Below are 9,279 nucleotides of genomic sequence, written 5' to 3'. Positions count from 1 at the left end.
GGTTGCCTGCGGCCACACTAAGCCGAAAGCGCTCGCTCTCGTCAGATCGCGGAAGCTAAGCGGCTTCAGGCCTGGTTAGTAGCTGCATGGGAGACCGGCCGTGAACCCCAGGTGCGGCAGGCGTTTTTTTGGGTTTGAGGCCCAATGGCTATGAGCACGCGTGGGAAGCCTCACCTTCAAGGCGCCGGAACGGCGCCCTGGAGGTTGCCTGCGGCCACACTAAGCCGAAAGCGCCCGCTCTCGTCAGATCGCGGAAGCTAAGCGGCTTCAGGCCTGGTTAGTAGCTGCATGGGAGACCGGCTGTGAACCCCAGGTGCTGCAGGCGTTGTTTTGGGTTTGAGGCCCAATGGCTATGAGCACGCGTGGGAAGCCTCACCTTCAAGGCGCCAGGGAACGGCGCCCTGGAGGTTGCTTGCGGCCACACTAAGCCGAAAGCGCCCGCTCTCGTCAGATCGCGGAAGCTAAGCGGCTTCAGGCCTGGTTAGTAGCTGCATGGGAGACCGGCTGTGAACCCCAGGTGCTGCAGGTGGTTTTTTGGGTTTGAGGCCCAATGGCTATGAGCACGCGTGGGAAGCCTCACCTTCAAGGCGCCGAAACGGCGCCTTGGAGGCTGCCTGCGGCCACACTAAGCCGAAAGCGCCCGCTCTCGTCAGATCGCGGAAGCTAAGCGGCTTCAGGCCTGGTTAGTAGCTGCATGGGAGACCGGCTGTGAACCCCAGGTGCGGCAGGCGTTTTTTTGGGTTTGAGGCCCAATGGCTATGAGCACGCGTGGGAAACCTCACCTTCAAGGCGCCGGAACGGCGCCCTGGAGGTTGCCTGCGGCCACACTAAGCCGAAAGCGCCCGCTCTCGTCAGATCGCGGAAGCTAAGCGGCTTCAGGCCTGGTTAGTAGCTGCATGGGAGACCGGCTGTGAATCCCAGGTGCTGCAGGCGTTGTTTTGGGTTTGAGGCCCAATGGCTATGAGCACGCGTGGGAAGCCTCACCTTCAAGGCGCCGGAACGGCGCCCTGGAGGTTGCCTGCGGCCACACTAAGCCGAAAGCGCCCGCTCTCGTCAGATCGCGGAAGCTAAGCGGCTTCAGGCCTGGTTAGTAGCTGCATGGGAGACCGGCTGTGAACCCCAGGTGCTGCAGGCGTTTTTTTGGGTTCGAGGCCCAATGGCTATGAGCACGCGTGGGAAGCCTCACCTTCAAGTCGCCGGAACGGCGCCTTGGAGGTTGCCTGCGGCCACACTAAGCCGAAAGCGCCCGCTCTCGTCAGATCGCGGAAGCTAAGCGGCTTCAGGCCTGGTTAGTAGCTGCATGGGAGACCGGCTGTGAACCCCAGGTGCGGCAGGCGTTTTTTTGGGTTTGAGGCCCAATGGCTATGAGCACGCGTCGGAAGCCTCACCTTCAAGGCGCCGGAACGGCGCCCTGGAGGTTGCCTGCGGCCACACTAAGCCGAAAGCGCCCGCTCTCGTCAGATCGCGGAAGCTAAGCGGCTTCAGGCCTGGTTAGTAGCTGCATGGGAGACGGGCTGTGAACCCCAGGTGCTGCAGGCGTTGTTTTGGGTTTGAGGCCCAATGGCTATGAGCACGCGTGGGAACCCTCACCTTCAAGGCGCCGGAACGGCGCCTTGGAGGTTGCCTGCAGCCACACTAAGCCGAAAGCGCCCGCTCTCGTCAGATCGCGGAAGCTAAGCGGCTTCAGGCCTGGTTAGTAGCTGCATGGGAGACCGGCTGTGAACCCCAGGTGCGGCAGGCGTTTTTTTGGGTTTGAGGCCCAATGGCTATGAGCACGCGTGGGAAGCCTCACCTTCAAGGCGCCGGAACGGCGCCCTGGAGGTTGCCTGCGGCCACACTAAGCTGAAAGCGCCCGCGCTTGTCAGATCGCAGAAGCTAAGCGGCTTCAGGCCTGGTTAGTAGCTGCATGGGAGACCAGCTGTGAACCCCAGGTGCTGCAGGTGTTTTTTTGGGTTTGAGACCCAATGGCTATGAGCACGCGTGGGAAGCCTCACCTTCAAGGCGCCGGAACGGCGCCCTGGAGGTTGCCTGCGGCCACACTAAGCCGAAAGCGCCCGCTCTCGTCAGATCGTGGAAGCTAAGCGGCTTCAGGCCTGGTTAGTAGCTGCATGGGAGACCGGCTGTGAACCCCAGGTGCTGCAGGCGTTTTTTTTGGGTTTGAGGCCCAATGGCTATGAGCACGCGTGGGAAGCCTCACCTTCAAGGCGCCGGAACGGCGCCCTGGAGGTTGCCTGCGGCCACACTAAGCCGAAAGTACCCGCTCTTGTCAGATCGTGAAAGCTAAGCGGCTTCAGGCCTGGTTAGTAGCTGCATGGGAGACCGGCTGTGAACCCCAGGTGCGGCAGGTGTTTTTTTGGGTTTGAGACCCAATGGCTATGAGCACGCGTGCGAAGCCTCACCTTCAAGGCGCCGGAACGGCGCCCTGGAGGTTACCTGCGGCCACACTAAGCCGAAAGCACCCGCTCTCGTCAGATCGCGGAAGCTAAGCGGCTTCAGGCCTGGTTAGTAGCTGCATGGGAGACCGGCTGTGAACCATAGGTGCTGCAGGCGTTTTTTTGGGTTTGAGGCCCAATGGCTATGAGCACGCGTGGGAAGCCTCACCTTCAAGGCGCCGGAACGGCGCCTTGGAGGTTGCCTGTGGCCACACTAAGCCGAAAGCGCCCGCTCTCGTCAGATCGCGGAAGCTAAGCGGCTTCAGGCCTGGTTAGTAGCTGCATGGGAGACCGGCTGTGAACCCCAGGTGCTGCAGGCGGTTTTTTGGGTTTGAGGCCCAATGGCTATGAGCACGCGTGGGAAGCCTCACCTTCAAGGCGCCGGAACGGCGCCTTGGAGGTTGCCTGCGGCCACACTAAGCCGAAAGCGCTCGCTCTCGTCAGATCGCGGAAGCTAAGCGGCTTCAGGCCTGGTTAGTAGCTGCATGGGAGACCGGCTGTGAACCCCAGGTGCGGCAGGCGTTTTTTTGGGTTTGAGGCCCAATGGCTATGAGCACGCGTGGGAAGCCTCACCTTCAAGGCGCCGGAACGGCGCCCTGGAGGTTGCCTGCGGCCACACTAAGCCGAAAGCGCCCGCTCTCGTCAGATCGCGGAAGCTAAGCGGCTTCAGGCCTGGTTAGTAGCTGCATGGGAGACCGGCTGTGAACCCCAGGTGCTGCAGGCGTTGTTTTGGGTTTGAGGCCCAATGGCTATGAGCACGCGTGGGAAGCCTCACCTTCAAGGCGCCAGGGAACGGCGCCCTGGAGGTTGCCTGCGGCCACACTAAGCCGAAAGCGCCCGCTCTCGTCAGATCGCGGAAGCTAAGCGGCTTCAGGCCTGGTTAGTAGCTGCATGGGAGACCGGCTGTGAACCCCAGGTGCGGCAGGCGTTTTTTTTGGGTTTGAGGCCCAATGGCTATGAGCACGCGTGGGAAACCTCACCTTCAAGGCGCCGGAACGGCGCCCTGGAGGTTGCCTGCGGCCACACTAAGCCGAAAGCACCCGCTCTCGTCAGATCGCGGAAGCTAAGCGGCTTCAGGCCTGGTTAGTAGCTGCATGGGAGACCGGCTGTGAACCCCAGGTGCTGCAGGCGTTGTTTTGGGTTTGAGGCCCAATGGCTATGAGCACGCGTGGGAAGCCTCACCTTCAAGGCGCCGGAACGGCGCCCTGGAGGTTGCCTGCGGCCACACTAAGCCGAAAGCGCCCGCTCTCGTCAGATCGCGGAAGCTAAGCGGCTTCAGGCCTGGTTAGTAGCTGCATGGGAGACCGGCTGTGAACCCCAGGTGCTGCAGGCGTTTTTTTTGGGTTCGAGGCCCAATGGCTATGAGCACGCGTGGGAAGCCTCACCTTCAAGTCGCCGGAACGGCGCCTTGGAGGTTGCCTGCGGCCACACTAAGCCGAAAGCGCCCGCTCTCGTCAGATCGCGGAAGCTAAGCGGCTTCAGGCCTGGTTAGTAGCTGCATGGGAGACCGGCTGTGAACCCCAGGTGCGGCAGGCATTTTTTTGGGTTTGAGGCCCAATGGCTATGAGCACGCGTGGGAAGCCTCACCTTCAAGGCGCCGGAACGGCGCCCTGGAGGTTGCCTGCGGCCACACTAAGCCGAAAGCGCCCGCTCTCGTCAGATCGCGGAAGCTAAGCGGCTTCAGGCCTGGTTAGTAGCTGCATGGGAGACCAGCTGTGAACCCCAGGTGCTGCAGGCGTTTTTTTGGGTTTGAGACCCAATGGCTATGAGCACGCGTGGGAAGCCTCACCTTCAAGGCGCCGGAACGGCGCCCTGGAGGTTGCCTGCGGCCACACTAAGCCGAAAGCGCCCGCTCTCGTCAGATCGCGGAAGCTAAGCGGCTTCAGGCCTGGTTAGTAGCTGCATGGGAGACCGGCTGTGAACCCCAGGTGCTGCAGGCGGTTTTTTGGGTTTGAGGCCCAATGGCTATGAGCACGCGTGGAAAGCCTCACCTTCAAGGCGCCGGAACGGCGCCCTGGAGGTTGCCTGCGGCCACGCTAAGCCGAAAGCGCCCGCTCTCGTCAGATCGCGGAAGCTAAGCGGCTTCAGGCCTGGTTAGTAGCTGCATGGGAGACCGGCTGTGAACCCCAGGTGCTGCAGGCGTTGTTTTGGGTTTGAGGCCCAATGGCTATGAGCACGCGTGGGAAGCCTCACCTTCAAGGCGCCGGAACGGCGCCCTGGAGGTTGCCTGCGGCCACACTAAGCCGAAAGCGCCCGCTCTCGTCAGATCGCGGAAGCTAAGCGGCTTCAGGCCTGGTTAGTAGCTGCATGGGAGACCGGCTGTGAACCCCAGGTGCTGCAGGCGGTTTTTTGGGTTTGAGGCCCAATGGCTATGAGCACGCGTGGGAAGCCTCACCTTCAAGGCGCCGGAACGGCGCATTGGAGGTTGCCTGCGGCCACACTAAGCCGAAAGCGCCCGCTCTCGTTAGATCGCGGAAGCTAAGCGGCTTCAGGCCTGGTTAGTAGCTGCATGGGAGACCGGCTGTGAACCCCAGGTGCGGCAGGTGTTTTTTTGGGTTTGAGGCCCAATGGCAATGAGCACGCGTGGGAAGCCTCACCTTCAAGGCGCCGGAACGGCGCCCTGGAGGTTGCCTGCGGCCACGCTAAACCGAAAGCGCCCGCTCTCGTCAGATCGCAGAAGCTAAGCGGCTTCAGGCCTGGTTAGTAGCTGCATGGGAGACCGGCTGTGAACCCCAGGTGCTGCAGGCGGTTTTTTGGGTTTGAGGCCCAATGGCTATGAGCACGCGTGGGAAGCCTCACCTTCAAGGCGCCGGAGCGGCGCCTTGGAGGTTGCCTGCGGCCACACTAAGCCGAAAGCGCCCGCTCTTGTCAGATCGCGGAAGCTAAGCGGCTTCAGGCCTGGTTAGTAGCTGCATGGAAGACCGGCTGTGAACCCCAGGTGCGGCAGGCGTTTTTTTGGGTTTGAGGCCCAATGGCTATGAGCACGCGTGGGAAGCCTCACCTTCAAGGCGCCGGAATGGCGCCCTGGAGGTTGCCTGCGGCCACACTAAGCCGAAAGCGCCCGCTCTCGTCAGATCGCGGAAGCTAAGCGGCTTCAGGCCTGGTTAGTAGCTGCATGGGAGACCGGCTGTGAACCCCAGGTGATGCAGGCGTTTTTTTGGGTTTGAGGCCCAATGGCTATGAGCACGCGTGGAAAGCCTCACCTTCAAGGCGCCGGAACGGCGCCCTGGAGGTTGCCTGCGGCCACACTAAGCCGAAAGCGCCCGCTCTCGTCAGATCGCGGAAGCTAAGCGGCTTCAGGCCTGGTTAGTAGCTGCATGGGAGACCGGCTGTGAACCCCGGGTGCTGCAGGCGTTTTTTTGGGTTTGAGACCCAATGGCTATGAGCACGCGTGGGAAGCCTCACCTTCAAGGCGCCGGAACGGCGCCTTGGAGGTTGCCTGCGGCCACACTAAGCCGAAAGCGCCCGCTCTTGTCAGATCGCGGAAGCTAAGCGGCTTCAGGCCTGGTTAGTAGCTGCATGGAAGACCGGCTGTGAACCCCAGGTGCTGCAGGCGGTTTTTTGGGTTTGAGGCCCAATGGCTATGAGCACGCGTGGGAAGCCTCACCTTCAAGGCGCCGGAATGGCGCCCTGGAGGTTGCCTGCGGCCACACTAAGCCGAAAGCGCCCGCTCTCGTCAGATCGCGGAAGCTAAGCGGCTTCAGGCCTGGTTAGTAGCTGCATGGGAGACCGGCTGTGAACCCCAGGTGATGCAGGCGTTTTTTTGGGTTTGAGGCCCAATGGCTATGAGCACGCGTGGAAAGCCTCACCTTCAAGGCGCCGGAACGGCGCCCTGGAGGTTGCCTGCGGCCACACTAAGCCGAAAGCGCCCGCTCTCGTCAGATCGCGGAAGCTAAGCGGCTTCAGGCCTGGTTAGTAGCTGCATGGGAGACCGGCTGTGAACCCCAGGTGATGCAGGCGTTTTTTTTGGGTTTGAGGCCCAATGGCTATGAGCACGCGTGGAAAGCCTCACCTTCAAGGCGCCGGAACGGCGCCCTGGAGGTTGCCTGCGGCCACACTAAGCCGAAAGCGCCCGCTCTCGTCAGATCGCGGAAGCTAAGCGGCTTCAGGCCTGGTTAGTAGCTGCATGGGAGACCGGCTGTGAACCCCGGGTGCTGCAGGCGTTTTTTTGGGTTTGAGACCCAATGGCTATGAGCACGCGTGGGAAGCCTCACCTTCAAGGCGCCGGAACGGCGCCTTGGAGGTTGCCTGCGGCCACACTAAGCCGAAAGCGCCCGCTCTTGTCAGATCGCGGAAGCTAAGCGGCTTCAGGCCTGGTTAGTAGCTGCATGGAAGACCGGCTGTGAACCCCAGGTGCTGCAGGCGGTTTTTTGGGTTTGAGGCCCAATGGCTATGAGCACGCGTGGGAAGCCTCACCTTCAAGGCGCCGGAATGGCGCCCTGGAGGTTGCCTGCGGCCACACTAAGCCGAAAGCGCCCGCTCTCGTCAGATCGCGGAAGCTAAGCGGCTTCAGGCCTGGTTAGTAGCTGCATGGGAGACCGGCTGTGAACCCCAGGTGATGCAGGCGTTTTTTTGGGTTTGAGGCCCAATGGCTATGAGCACGCGTGGAAAGCCTCACCTTCAAGGCGCCGGAACGGCGCCCTGGAGGTTGCCTGCGGCCACACTAAGCCGAAAGCGCCCGCTCTCGTCAGATCGCGGAAGCTAAGCGGCTTCAGGCCTGGTTAGTAGCTGCATGGGAGACCGGCTGTGAACCCCGGGTGCTGCAGGCGTTTTTTTTGGGTTTGAGACCCAATGGCTATGAGCACGCGTGGGAAGCCTCACCTTCAAGGCGCCGGAACGGCGCCTTGGAGGTTGCCTGCGGCCACACTAAGCCGAAAGCGCCCGCTCTTGTCAGATCGCGGAAGCTAAGCGGCTTCAGGCCTGGTTAGTAGCTGCATGGAAGACCGGCTGTGAACCCCAGGTGCTGCAGGCGGTTTTTTGGGTTTGAGGCCCAATGGCTATGAGCACGCGTGGGAAGCCTCACCTTCAAGGCGCCGGAGCGGCGCCTTGGAGGTTGCCTGCGGCCACACTAAGCCGAAAGCGCCCGCTCTTGTCAGATCGCGGAAGCTAAGCGGCTTCAGGCCTGGTTAGTAGCTGCATGGAAGACCGGCTGTGAACCCCAGGTGCGGCAGGCGTTTTTTTGGGTTTGAGGCCCAATGGCTATGAGCACGCGTGGGAAGCCTCACCTTCAAGGCGCCGGAATGGCGCCCTGGAGGTTGCCTGCGGCCACACTAAGCCGAAAGCGCCCGCTCTCGTCAGATCGCGGAAGCTAAGCGGCTTCAGGCCTGGTTAGTAGCTGCATGGGAGACCGGCTGTGAACCCCAGGTGATGCAGGCGTTTTTTTGGGTTTGAGGCCCAATGGCTATGAGCACGCGTGGAAAGCCTCACCTTCAAGGCGCCGGAACGGCGCCCTGGAGGTTGCCTGCGGCCACACTAAGCCGAAAGCGCCCGCTCTCGTCAGATCGCGGAAGCTAAGCGGCTTCAGGCCTGGTTAGTAGCTGCATGGGAGACCGGCTGTGAACCCCGGGTGCTGCAGGCGTTTTTTTGGGTTTGAGACCCAATGGCTATGAGCACGCGTGGGAAGCCTCACCTTCAAGGCGCCGGAACGGCGCCCTGGAGGTTGCCTGCGGCCACACTAAGCTGAAAGCGCCCGCTCTCGTCAGATCGCGGAAGCTAAGCGGCTTCAGGCCTGGTTAGTAGCTGCATGGGAGACCGGCTGTGAACCCCGGGTGCTGCAGGCGTTTTTTTGGGTTTGAGACCCAATGGCTATGAGCACGCGTGGGAAGCCTCACCTTCAAGGCGCCGGAACGGCGCCCTGGAGGTTGCCTGCGGCCACACTAAGCTGAAAGCGCCCGCTCTCGTCAGATCGCGGAAGCTAAGCGGCTTCAGGCCTGGTTAGTAGCTGCATGGGAGACCGGCTGTGAACCCCAGGTGCTGCAGGCGTTGTTTTGGGTTTGAGGCCCAATGGCTATGAGCACGCGTGGGAAGCCTCACCTTCAAGGCGCCGGAACGGCGCCCTGGAGGTTGCCTGCGGCCACACTAAGCCGAAAGCTCCCGCTCTCGTCAGATCGCGGAAGCTATGCGGCTTCAGGCCTGGTTAGTAGCTGCATAGGAGACCGGCTGTGAACCACAGGTGCGGCAGGCGTTTTTTTGGGTTTGAGGCCCAATGGCTATGAGCACGCGTGGGAAGCCTCACCTTCAAGGCGCCGGAACGGCGCCCTGGAGGTTGCCTGCGGCCACACTAAGCCGAAAGCGCCCGCTCTCGTCAGATCGCGGAAGCTAAGCGGCTTCAGGCCTGGTTAGTAGCTGCATGGGAGACCGGCTGTGAACCCCAGGTGCTGCAGGCGGTTTTTTGGGTTTGAGGCCCAATGGCTATGAGCACGCGTGGGAAGCCTCACCTTCAAGGCGCCGGAACGGCGCCTTGGAGGTTGCCTGCGGCCACACTAAGCCGAAAGCGCTCGCTCTCGTCAGATCGCGGAAGCTAAGCGGCTTCAGGCCTGGTTAGTAGCTGCATGGGAGACCGGCTGTGAACCCCAGGTGCGGCAGGCGTTTTTTTGGGTTTGAGGCCCAATGGCTATGAGCACGCGTGGGAAGCCTCACCTTCAAGGCGCCGGAACGGCGCCCTGGAGGTTGCCTGCGGCCACACTAAGCCGAAAGCGCCCGCTCTCGTCAGATCGCGGAAGCTAAGCGGCTTCAGGCCTGGTTAGTAGCTGCATGGGAGACCGGCTGTGAACCCCAGGTGCTGCAGGCGTTGTTTTGGGTTTGAGGCCCAATGGCTATGAGCACGCGTGGGAAGCCTCACCTTCAA

The 9,279-nt window shown here is 61.8% G+C and overlaps 15 non-coding genes and 31 pseudogenes across 15 annotated transcripts; all 46 read left to right on the top strand.

Annotated features, from left to right (window-relative positions):
- Positions 1 to 4: 4 nt before the first annotated feature.
- LOC137549545 (5S ribosomal RNA) lies at positions 5 to 123 on the top strand (annotated as a pseudogene).
- Positions 124 to 206: 83 nt separating this feature from the next.
- Positions 207 to 325, top strand: LOC137554657 (5S ribosomal RNA). The gene has a single exon (XR_011027406.1). It is a non-coding gene; the product is annotated as a 5S ribosomal RNA (ribosomal RNA).
- Positions 326 to 410: 85 nt separating this feature from the next.
- LOC137558995 (5S ribosomal RNA) lies at positions 411 to 529 on the top strand (annotated as a pseudogene).
- Positions 530 to 612: 83 nt separating this feature from the next.
- LOC137559225 (5S ribosomal RNA) lies at positions 613 to 731 on the top strand (annotated as a pseudogene).
- An 83-nt stretch (positions 732 to 814) lies between these two features.
- Positions 815 to 933, top strand: LOC137549683 (5S ribosomal RNA). The gene has a single exon (XR_011026844.1). It is a non-coding gene; the product is annotated as a 5S ribosomal RNA (ribosomal RNA).
- Positions 934 to 1,016: 83 nt separating this feature from the next.
- Positions 1,017 to 1,135, top strand: LOC137554656 (5S ribosomal RNA). Its single transcript, XR_011027405.1, has one exon. It is a non-coding gene; the product is annotated as a 5S ribosomal RNA (ribosomal RNA).
- An 83-nt stretch (positions 1,136 to 1,218) lies between these two features.
- LOC137559224 (5S ribosomal RNA) lies at positions 1,219 to 1,337 on the top strand (annotated as a pseudogene).
- An 83-nt stretch (positions 1,338 to 1,420) lies between these two features.
- Positions 1,421 to 1,539, top strand: LOC137548460 (5S ribosomal RNA; annotated as a pseudogene).
- An 83-nt stretch (positions 1,540 to 1,622) lies between these two features.
- On the top strand, positions 1,623 to 1,741 carry LOC137559496 (5S ribosomal RNA; annotated as a pseudogene).
- An 83-nt stretch (positions 1,742 to 1,824) lies between these two features.
- LOC137553738 (5S ribosomal RNA) lies at positions 1,825 to 1,943 on the top strand (annotated as a pseudogene).
- An 83-nt stretch (positions 1,944 to 2,026) lies between these two features.
- LOC137558640 (5S ribosomal RNA) lies at positions 2,027 to 2,145 on the top strand (annotated as a pseudogene).
- An 84-nt stretch (positions 2,146 to 2,229) lies between these two features.
- LOC137553839 (5S ribosomal RNA) lies at positions 2,230 to 2,348 on the top strand (annotated as a pseudogene).
- Positions 2,349 to 2,431: 83 nt separating this feature from the next.
- LOC137549032 (5S ribosomal RNA) lies at positions 2,432 to 2,550 on the top strand (annotated as a pseudogene).
- Positions 2,551 to 2,633: 83 nt separating this feature from the next.
- LOC137556964 (5S ribosomal RNA) lies at positions 2,634 to 2,752 on the top strand (annotated as a pseudogene).
- Positions 2,753 to 2,835: 83 nt separating this feature from the next.
- On the top strand, positions 2,836 to 2,954 carry LOC137548661 (5S ribosomal RNA; annotated as a pseudogene).
- Positions 2,955 to 3,037: 83 nt separating this feature from the next.
- LOC137554655 (5S ribosomal RNA) lies at positions 3,038 to 3,156 on the top strand. The gene has a single exon (XR_011027404.1). It is a non-coding gene; the product is annotated as a 5S ribosomal RNA (ribosomal RNA).
- An 85-nt stretch (positions 3,157 to 3,241) lies between these two features.
- On the top strand, positions 3,242 to 3,360 carry LOC137559223 (5S ribosomal RNA; annotated as a pseudogene).
- An 84-nt stretch (positions 3,361 to 3,444) lies between these two features.
- LOC137559258 (5S ribosomal RNA) lies at positions 3,445 to 3,563 on the top strand. Its single transcript, XR_011029777.1, has one exon. It is a non-coding gene; the product is annotated as a 5S ribosomal RNA (ribosomal RNA).
- Positions 3,564 to 3,646: 83 nt separating this feature from the next.
- On the top strand, positions 3,647 to 3,765 carry LOC137554654 (5S ribosomal RNA). Its single transcript, XR_011027403.1, has one exon. It is a non-coding gene; the product is annotated as a 5S ribosomal RNA (ribosomal RNA).
- An 84-nt stretch (positions 3,766 to 3,849) lies between these two features.
- Positions 3,850 to 3,968, top strand: LOC137558502 (5S ribosomal RNA; annotated as a pseudogene).
- Positions 3,969 to 4,051: 83 nt separating this feature from the next.
- Positions 4,052 to 4,170, top strand: LOC137549974 (5S ribosomal RNA). The gene has a single exon (XR_011026872.1). It is a non-coding gene; the product is annotated as a 5S ribosomal RNA (ribosomal RNA).
- An 83-nt stretch (positions 4,171 to 4,253) lies between these two features.
- LOC137554653 (5S ribosomal RNA) lies at positions 4,254 to 4,372 on the top strand. Its single transcript, XR_011027402.1, has one exon. It is a non-coding gene; the product is annotated as a 5S ribosomal RNA (ribosomal RNA).
- An 83-nt stretch (positions 4,373 to 4,455) lies between these two features.
- Positions 4,456 to 4,574, top strand: LOC137557734 (5S ribosomal RNA; annotated as a pseudogene).
- Positions 4,575 to 4,657: 83 nt separating this feature from the next.
- LOC137554652 (5S ribosomal RNA) lies at positions 4,658 to 4,776 on the top strand. The gene has a single exon (XR_011027401.1). It is a non-coding gene; the product is annotated as a 5S ribosomal RNA (ribosomal RNA).
- An 83-nt stretch (positions 4,777 to 4,859) lies between these two features.
- LOC137549228 (5S ribosomal RNA) lies at positions 4,860 to 4,978 on the top strand (annotated as a pseudogene).
- Positions 4,979 to 5,061: 83 nt separating this feature from the next.
- Positions 5,062 to 5,180, top strand: LOC137551424 (5S ribosomal RNA; annotated as a pseudogene).
- An 83-nt stretch (positions 5,181 to 5,263) lies between these two features.
- On the top strand, positions 5,264 to 5,382 carry LOC137551748 (5S ribosomal RNA; annotated as a pseudogene).
- An 83-nt stretch (positions 5,383 to 5,465) lies between these two features.
- Positions 5,466 to 5,584, top strand: LOC137547519 (5S ribosomal RNA; annotated as a pseudogene).
- Positions 5,585 to 5,667: 83 nt separating this feature from the next.
- LOC137556777 (5S ribosomal RNA) lies at positions 5,668 to 5,786 on the top strand. The gene has a single exon (XR_011029416.1). It is a non-coding gene; the product is annotated as a 5S ribosomal RNA (ribosomal RNA).
- Positions 5,787 to 5,869: 83 nt separating this feature from the next.
- On the top strand, positions 5,870 to 5,988 carry LOC137549198 (5S ribosomal RNA; annotated as a pseudogene).
- An 83-nt stretch (positions 5,989 to 6,071) lies between these two features.
- On the top strand, positions 6,072 to 6,190 carry LOC137547518 (5S ribosomal RNA; annotated as a pseudogene).
- Positions 6,191 to 6,273: 83 nt separating this feature from the next.
- Positions 6,274 to 6,392, top strand: LOC137547517 (5S ribosomal RNA; annotated as a pseudogene).
- An 84-nt stretch (positions 6,393 to 6,476) lies between these two features.
- Positions 6,477 to 6,595, top strand: LOC137556776 (5S ribosomal RNA). Its single transcript, XR_011029415.1, has one exon. It is a non-coding gene; the product is annotated as a 5S ribosomal RNA (ribosomal RNA).
- An 83-nt stretch (positions 6,596 to 6,678) lies between these two features.
- On the top strand, positions 6,679 to 6,797 carry LOC137549197 (5S ribosomal RNA; annotated as a pseudogene).
- Positions 6,798 to 6,880: 83 nt separating this feature from the next.
- On the top strand, positions 6,881 to 6,999 carry LOC137547516 (5S ribosomal RNA; annotated as a pseudogene).
- Positions 7,000 to 7,082: 83 nt separating this feature from the next.
- Positions 7,083 to 7,201, top strand: LOC137556775 (5S ribosomal RNA). Its single transcript, XR_011029414.1, has one exon. It is a non-coding gene; the product is annotated as a 5S ribosomal RNA (ribosomal RNA).
- Positions 7,202 to 7,285: 84 nt separating this feature from the next.
- On the top strand, positions 7,286 to 7,404 carry LOC137549195 (5S ribosomal RNA; annotated as a pseudogene).
- An 83-nt stretch (positions 7,405 to 7,487) lies between these two features.
- Positions 7,488 to 7,606, top strand: LOC137551747 (5S ribosomal RNA; annotated as a pseudogene).
- An 83-nt stretch (positions 7,607 to 7,689) lies between these two features.
- On the top strand, positions 7,690 to 7,808 carry LOC137547515 (5S ribosomal RNA; annotated as a pseudogene).
- An 83-nt stretch (positions 7,809 to 7,891) lies between these two features.
- Positions 7,892 to 8,010, top strand: LOC137556773 (5S ribosomal RNA). The gene has a single exon (XR_011029412.1). It is a non-coding gene; the product is annotated as a 5S ribosomal RNA (ribosomal RNA).
- An 83-nt stretch (positions 8,011 to 8,093) lies between these two features.
- LOC137558106 (5S ribosomal RNA) lies at positions 8,094 to 8,212 on the top strand (annotated as a pseudogene).
- Positions 8,213 to 8,295: 83 nt separating this feature from the next.
- On the top strand, positions 8,296 to 8,414 carry LOC137557117 (5S ribosomal RNA; annotated as a pseudogene).
- An 83-nt stretch (positions 8,415 to 8,497) lies between these two features.
- LOC137553596 (5S ribosomal RNA) lies at positions 8,498 to 8,616 on the top strand (annotated as a pseudogene).
- An 83-nt stretch (positions 8,617 to 8,699) lies between these two features.
- On the top strand, positions 8,700 to 8,818 carry LOC137554651 (5S ribosomal RNA). The gene has a single exon (XR_011027400.1). It is a non-coding gene; the product is annotated as a 5S ribosomal RNA (ribosomal RNA).
- Positions 8,819 to 8,901: 83 nt separating this feature from the next.
- Positions 8,902 to 9,020, top strand: LOC137548660 (5S ribosomal RNA; annotated as a pseudogene).
- Positions 9,021 to 9,103: 83 nt separating this feature from the next.
- On the top strand, positions 9,104 to 9,222 carry LOC137554650 (5S ribosomal RNA). The gene has a single exon (XR_011027399.1). It is a non-coding gene; the product is annotated as a 5S ribosomal RNA (ribosomal RNA).
- The last annotated feature ends 57 nt before the right edge of the window (positions 9,223 to 9,279 follow it).

Source organism: Hyperolius riggenbachi, chromosome 2, assembly GCF_040937935.1.
Source record: "Hyperolius riggenbachi isolate aHypRig1 chromosome 2, aHypRig1.pri, whole genome shotgun sequence".
NCBI classification, from domain to species: domain Eukaryota; kingdom Metazoa; phylum Chordata; class Amphibia; order Anura; family Hyperoliidae; genus Hyperolius; species Hyperolius riggenbachi.
Note: the sequence above shows the minus strand (reverse complement) of the source record. Positions and strands in the feature narration are given on the sequence as shown.